General features: G+C 33.5%; 1 long non-coding RNA gene across 1 annotated transcript; it reads right to left on the reverse strand.

Moving 5' to 3' along the window:
* Window positions 1–455: 455 nt before the first annotated feature.
* On the reverse strand, window positions 456–3,117 carry LOC113287956. The gene is made up of 3 exons (XR_003330417.1): window positions 1,734–3,117; window positions 1,031–1,114; window positions 456–502 (listed from the first exon to the last, which is right to left on the reverse strand). It is a non-coding gene; the product is annotated as an uncharacterized LOC113287956 (long non-coding RNA).
* Window positions 3,118–8,210: the final 5,093 nt, after the last annotated feature.

Raw genomic sequence — 8,210 nt, forward strand, 5'->3', positions numbered from 1 at the left:
TACCACAAGAGTCACGTCAACCCCAAATGGAGCTGACAAGGAATACTTTTAACATCCGGCGCAGGCACTTCAGCAGGATGCGCGTTTATAGATGAAGAGGATCGTGTTGCTCTTGAATGCCCAGTAGAAAGGAATCAGCAATCCAATTTCATCACACGTGAAGATCAGGAACAACGTCTCCAAAATCGAGGCAAAGAAAATGTAGCGCCCCAAAGCTAGCAGCTGACTAATCCAAGTGATTAACTAAATAAAGAGGCACTATGAATCTGAATCATTTACTTAAACATTCAATTAAGAAATCTGCTACAAAACTTAACCCAATAACTAACCCGCTCTGAAACATATATATATATATATACAAGAAGTCCTCTCAAATGATACATATACAATAATCATTTGGTTTACAAATATAATATGCAACATAATAACATAGCAGGCATTAACCAACTAACGAAATCAACCATTGAAGCCTTCGCTGCGCAACTCTGATCTGTCTCTGAAACTGAAAGTGGGAATGGGTGAGCACATCATCCCTAAAAAGGGTCCCAGTAGGAATAACATCTAAATTTCAAGTAATCATAAGCAAGAGTTGAAAAACAATACATGTTTTTCCGAAGCATTGAATAGTGACTAAGTCACTGTAATAAACATACATGTATATGGAAAAAACTCCTTCTTTCAAACAATGTACAATATTCGTGCTAACCACACTCAATAGCTATTGATATCACCAAGACCATGATGACCCACTCTAAGCATAAAAGCTGAACTCATGTAGATATAATTGTGAAGGAGCGTATCCTATATACTACAAGTGGAAATTCTCATTTCCCATAACAATTCATAATGACAAACAAAACATTAGAAGTTCTTTACAAATCGTGGAAAGATTCACAGAATCAACAGAATTATCATAATTCAATTTAAACAAAGTATGGAATGCAAGGACAGACAATGCATGAGTTTGATCAATATAAACTTTTGTAAAAGAAAACATCAATGGTTACAAGAGAGTCAAAAGTATTCCCACCTCTTTTGATGACAAGCCACACCTACCTCGAGATCCACGATCCTCTGGTTCGTCCTTGAATTGATTGTTGTTAATATAGACTAACTGTTAATCACACAAGAAAACTAAGAATCTAGCAAAAAGGCTCATACAAGAATCATACAAATATATCTAATGTTTCTAAGCCCATTTGTGGTTTTACACATCTTCATTATCCATCTCTTGCATATCTAAAGATTTACTAATTCCATTAGGTTGGTTCTATAGTCTATTAGCTAAGTCTTATAAATGTCTACCACTTTGTAGAAAAAGCAAGGTAACTTCAGACCATAAGTGGTCCAAAACATCAATATAAGATAACTAGTCTGAAGCCCAAGTCCACGTAAACAAACCCATTACACATGGCCTGGCCCAACTGGGTCAATCTAACGGTCTAAGAGGTCAACTAAGAGTCCACGTCCAGTCAAGGTCAAGTCCAGGGTAATCAATCAGTCAAACAGAGTCAACTCGGGTCAAGACATGTAACTCAGTGGTTCAATACGATTCGACTCAGTCAGATTAACTGAGTCAGCTAAGTCAGACACTGACTGGGATGACTAATAGGTCTAAAACTCTATTTTAACTAAAAGAACACAACTAACCTGGTTCTACTCAGTTGATCAAAACACAATTATTTATTCTAAAAGAATTCCACAAATTTAATACACTGTAATACAAGCTTTACCTGCAATTTCAGTGGTAGCAAGCTTTCAATGAGACTACCCAACTGGATTCTACAATCATTACTCTCACATATCTTCTTCTCCTTCAATTCAACACACAAACAACGACGCCATCTCTAAACTCCAAATCTACACATTCAACTTGAGTCCAACATCAACACCATTATTTCTTCAACCATTTCTATAACTCACACAACCACAACCCAAACATTCAGACCATCATCTTATATGAACTGAAATATTACTAACTTTAGCTAACGCCAACACCTGCAATACTAACTTATGTATCATCAGTTTCATACCACTCAATCAACCTTACTGCAGCACACATTTAAACTTCAGTTTAAACCACCTTCATTATATTACAGCTCTATCTGTAACTGCCACAGTTCACCTTTAGCTCTATTCCCAACACCTGCAGCATCACTACTAGCAACAAATCGGCTACAAAACTAAAGCCAACCATCACAACCATGTATACACTATCTCTGCCATACTGTAGTCCATTTACAATCCATAACTCAGTTACAATTCCTGTACAGTTCCATTAACTTCCACACAACTCACACAGAGCCATACATCTATTCAATTCTATCACCACACCAATAGTTCATCATAACTCAATCATCTTCATATCTGCAGTTCTAGTTCTTCACCCCATCAATAAGCAATTCAAGATAATAAACTCTATCATCAAACCACCAACACAAGCACCACCCTCTCCTTAAACCTTTCCCAAAGTAAATAACTCAGATAAATTTTTATATCATTCACAAACTCATAAGCTCAAAACTGAAATGAATGATTAACTAAATCAATTAAGAAATCAATTACCTCAAACCAGATTTGATCAAACATCAACCAGTTTATCACCAGAGACAACTCCGTCATCTCCTTATTAACAGAACCAATCCCTAGATCCATAATCAAACTCGAATTATTACTCCTCATCCCGGACTCTAGTTCATCCAATCGATCAATTAAGAACAAACCCATCTGTAATTTTGTCTAACTCTTCTTAATCCTTGCTCAATCGAACTCCAATCTAACTCAGGAAACCCTAATTATTGATTCAATCAACAGAGCAACTTCATATCATCAATACAGCATCAACCCATTCGATCTTTCTCCGTTATCAACAAGAAATCATCATCAATTGTTCAACACCGGCCCAACTAAAAACCAGAAACCTTAACTTATTGATTTCTCGATTTCAGCTTCCTCCTAAACTCAAACAACAACAACACCACCACCATCAACTACTCCATGATCTTATCCACCTCCTACCGATCACCAAACATCGGCTCAATCTATCAATCACTTGCAGAAGAGAAAGAATAGGGGAAGAAAAGAAACAGAAGAAAGAGAAGAAGAATGGGAAAGAAGAAGAAAGAAGAAAATAGGTCGTGTTTATCTTCTCGATTTGGAAAAGGCCGACTCAGTTTGCTGAGACACCCACTCGCTTCGACACGTGCATCCACAAGGGTCAAATCTAAAATTACTATTTTATCCTTCGAAAATAAATTGATAAATACTCTTCTTCCGGTATCCGAATGACACGTTCGAGTAGTCCATCTCGCACAACTTTTCGAGACCTATCTAACGATACTAGTTTCGTATCTAAATCGTTGTTAGATTAATTTCTATTAATTAATGTTTGTGTTAAACTAATCGACTTATTATCGGCTAATTTGTCACTTGACTGGTCTAATAGCATTGACAAGCTTGCGGGTCTTTACATTCTCCCCACCTTATTCATTTTCGTCCTCGAAAATCAAACCATCCATCTGGTCTTCAAAAACTCTCCACCTTATAGAATAATCACATCTCTTGTCTAAGCGCAGACAACATAAAAAAAAAACACAAACCTATATGGCCTTCTACAACTAAAATTAAAAATTTGTAGCTCTAGGTTCAACTATGCAGATTTTAACATCTATCCAATAAGAAAGTCTAATTTTCTTACACTAATTTCTTTTTCAAAAGAAATAATGGTTCTAATTACGAGAGAAAATACTCTATAATAAAGTTTCTAAGTATAATTTGGGATCTATCAGTTCACTAATAGAAGAAAGTTTCCCTTAAATTCTTAGTGATACAAGAATGCAGTTGCCCTGTCTAGATTCGCGACGCCTGACAATGCCTTCCTACGTAACAAGTATCACCCGAACACATCAGAATTACCAACCTCACTTTTCCCCAGTGCTGGATTAACTTGTATTAATTTATTAAGATTGATTAATCCTTAACTTCCATCTTAACTGATGTAATTTAAAATTTTACGTCATAGAATATATACATATTTTTCAACATTTTAAGCAATTTAGTCATCTGAATTTTTTTCTATTTACTTATTTGTCCATTTATTTCTTTTACTAATATAAATAATCCCAATTTGATTTTAGGTCAACCTATAATATTTGATAATTTTAACTACTGTAATATTATATATAAATTCTCCAAATATTATCTATTATATATTTACTACTAAGTTAATTACTCAAATACTTTTATCAAATGTGTTACTATTCTCATTATTCTTAAGTTGATAGTACGGTTGGTACTCTAAACATCAATCTTTTAAATATAATTCTACGTTTACGTAAAGATTTATATAATAGATTTTATTTGTTCATAATGAAACAGTAAACTAAATCTTGTTAAATATTGGCGTTGGTAATTTAATATGATTTAAATTTGAGTGTACATGAATTGTAATATATCCTACTAGTCTTTAGATTTTTCTATTAATATAAAGTATCCTAGTAGTGTACGAATTTATTTTATTTTAATTCTAATATTACACTAAGCGTCGGAATTCTATTATTACTACTTCATGTATACTTGTTTCATTTTAAAAATTACATGATCATCTATTAGACTAAAAATTATTTCGATACAAAATTACTAACAAGTTAAGTCTTTTTATTTTATATTATGTCCTCACCTTCTTACGTCTAACGCCTAATCAACATTTTATTAACTATTTAGTTTAAGCGAAAAATATGTATTTTTAATTTGACATCAGTTTAATTTTACATAATTTATCCGTACATAAGCATTGATAATTTCCATAGCTATTAATCATAATCGTTATTTTTTTGTCATATAACCTTATCGAAATTTTTGTTAAGTTAAGTTTAATATGATAGTAATTGAGAAATGCTAGCATTACTTTACTAAAATTATTATCACTATTATTATCATCTTTAATTACCATAATAACATTTTTTATTATTAATATTGATGGTCAAATTATTATTCTAACTACTCTTTCAATTATTATTGAGTCCTAAAAATATTATTAACATTTATGTGATTATAAATTATTAACCCTACGTATAAGTCAAGGTACTTAATAAGTTTATATGTGACTTCCAAAATTTATAAATAATACTAATATCACTATTTTTATAGTATTAGATTGTCTACGTGTTCATACTTTTTAGATTAATTATTCTCAAATCCTTATTAGTTAAAGTTATAGGTGTACCCTACAACTTTTACTTCATTACATAAAAAAACCACCAAACAAACAAATCAAATAATTATTTTAATTATTGATAATTTTTAGTGATTAAGATTTATCTCACAAACCCAACCCAGTTCTAAACTAATCTAGTTCACTAACTGGCACTGGCTATTTCTATCTTTTCCCATATAAGATCTAATAATGAGCTCTGATACCAACACAGTAGCGCCCTCAAAGCTAGCAGCTGACTAATCCAAGTGATTAACTAAATAAAGAGGCACTATGAATCTGAATCATTTACTTAAACATTCAATTAAGAAATCTGCTACAAAACTTAACCCAATAACTAACCCGCTCTGAAATATATATATATATATATATACAAGAAGTCCTCTCAAATGATACATATACAATAATCATTTGGTTTACAAATATAATATGTAACATAATAACATAGCAGACATTAACCAACTAACGAAATCAACCCTTGAAGCCTTCGCTGAGCAACTCCGATCTATCTCTGAAACTGAAAGTGGGAATGGGTGAGCACATCATCCCTAAAAGGGGTGCCCAGTAGGAATAACATCTAACTTTCAACTAATCATAAGCAAGAGTTGAAAAACAATAAATGTTTTTCCGAAGCATTGAACAGTGACTAAGTCACTGTAATAAACATACATGTATATGGAACAAACTCCTTCTTCCAAACAATGTATAATATTCGTGCTAACCACACTCAATAGTTATTGATATCACCAAGACCATGATGAACCACTCTAAGCATAAAAACTGAATTCATGTAGATGTAATTGTGAAGGAGCGTATCCTATATACTACAAGTGGAAATTCTCATTTCCCATAACAATTCATAATGACAAACAAAACATTACAAGTCCTTTCCAAATTGTGGAAAGATTCACAGAATCAACAGAATTATCATAATGCAATTTAAACAAAGCATGGAATGCATGGACAGACAATGCATGAGTTTGATCAATATAAACTTTTGTAAAAGAAAACATCAATGGTTACAAGAGAGTCAAAAGTATTCTCACCTCTTTTGATGACAAGCCACTCCAACCTCGAGATCCACGATCCGCTGGTTCGTCCTTGAATCGATCGTTATTAATATAGACCAACTGTTAATCACACAAGAAAACTAAGAATCTAGCCAAAAGGCTCATACAAGAATCATACAAGTCTATCTAATGTTTCTAAGCCCATTTGTGGTTTAACACATCTTCATTATCCATCTCTTGCATATCTAAAGATTTACTAATTCCATTAGGTTGGTTCTATAGTCTATTAGCTAAGTCGTATGAATTTCTACAACTTTGTAGAAGAAGCAAGGTCAATTCGGACCATAAGTGGTCCAAAACATCAATATAAGATAACTAGTCAGAAGCCCAAGTCCACTTAAATAAACCCATTACACAGGGCCTGGCCCAACTGGGTCAATCTAACGGTCACTGACGGTCTAAGGGGTCAACTAACAGTCCACGTCCAGTCAAGGTCAAGTCCAGGGTAATCAATCGGTCAAACAGAGTCAACTTGGGTCAAGACATGTAACTCAGTGGTTCAATACGATTCGACTCAGTGAGATTAACTGAGTCAGCTAAGTCAGACACTGACTTGGATGACTAATAGGTCTAAAACTCTATTTTAGCTAAAAGAACACAACTAAACTGGTTCTACTCAGTTGATCAAAACACAATTACTTATTCTAAAAGAATTACACAAATTTAATACAACTGTAATACAAGCTTTACCTGCAATTTCAGTGGTAGCAAGCTTTCAGTGAGACTACCCAACTGGATTCTACAATCACTACTCTCACATATCTTATTCTCTTTCAATTCAACACACAAACAACAACGCCATCTCTAAACTCCAAATCTGCACATTCAACTTGAGTCCAACAACAACACTATTATTTCTTCAACCATTTCTATAACTCAAACAACCACAACCCAAACATTCGGACCATCATCTTATATGAACTGAAATATTACTAACTTTAGCTAACGCCAACACCTGCAATACTAACTTATGTCTCATCAGTTTCATACCACTCAATCAACCTTACTGCAACACACATTTAAACTTCAGTTTAAACCACCTTCATTATATTGCAGCTCTACCTGTAACTGCCACAGTTTACCTTTAACTCTATTCCCAACACCTGCAGCATCACTACCAGCAACAAATCGGCTACAAAACTAAAGACAACCATCACAACCATGTATACACTATCTTTTCCATACTGTAGTCCATTTACAATCCATAACTCAGTTACAATTCCTTTACAGTTTCATTAACTTACACACAACTCACACAGAGCCATACATCTATTCAATTCTATCACCACACCAATAGTTCATCATAACTCAATCATCTTCATATCTGCAGTTCTAGTTCTTCACCCCATCAATAAGCAATTCAAGATAATAAACTCTATCATCAAACCATGAACACAAGTACCACCCTCTCCTTAAACCTTTCCCAAAGTAAATAACTCATATAAATTCTTATATCATTCTCAACCTCATAAGCTCACAACTGAAATGAATTATTAACTAAATTAATTAAGAAATCAATTACCTCAAACCAGATTTGATCAAACATCAACCAGTTCATCACCAGAGACAAATCCGTCATCTCCTTATTAACAGAACCAACCCCTATCTCCATAATCAAACTCGAATTACTCTTCATACCAGACTCTAGTTCATCCAATCGATCAATTAAGAACAAAACCATCTAGAATTTTGTCTAACTCTTCTTAATCCTTTCTCAATCGAACTCCAACCAACTCAGGAAACCCTAATCTTGATTCAATCAACAGAGAAACTTCATATCATCAATACAACATCAACCCATTCGATCTTCCTCCGTTATCAACTAGAAATCATCATCAATTGTTCAACACCGGCCCAACTCAAAACCAAAAACCTTAACTTATTGATTTCTCGATTCAACTTCCTTCTAAACTCAAACAACAACATCA

The sequence above is a fragment of the Papaver somniferum genome, chromosome 6 (genome assembly GCF_003573695.1).
Source record: "Papaver somniferum cultivar HN1 chromosome 6, ASM357369v1, whole genome shotgun sequence".
Lineage (NCBI taxonomy): Eukaryota > Viridiplantae > Streptophyta > Magnoliopsida > Ranunculales > Papaveraceae > Papaver > Papaver somniferum.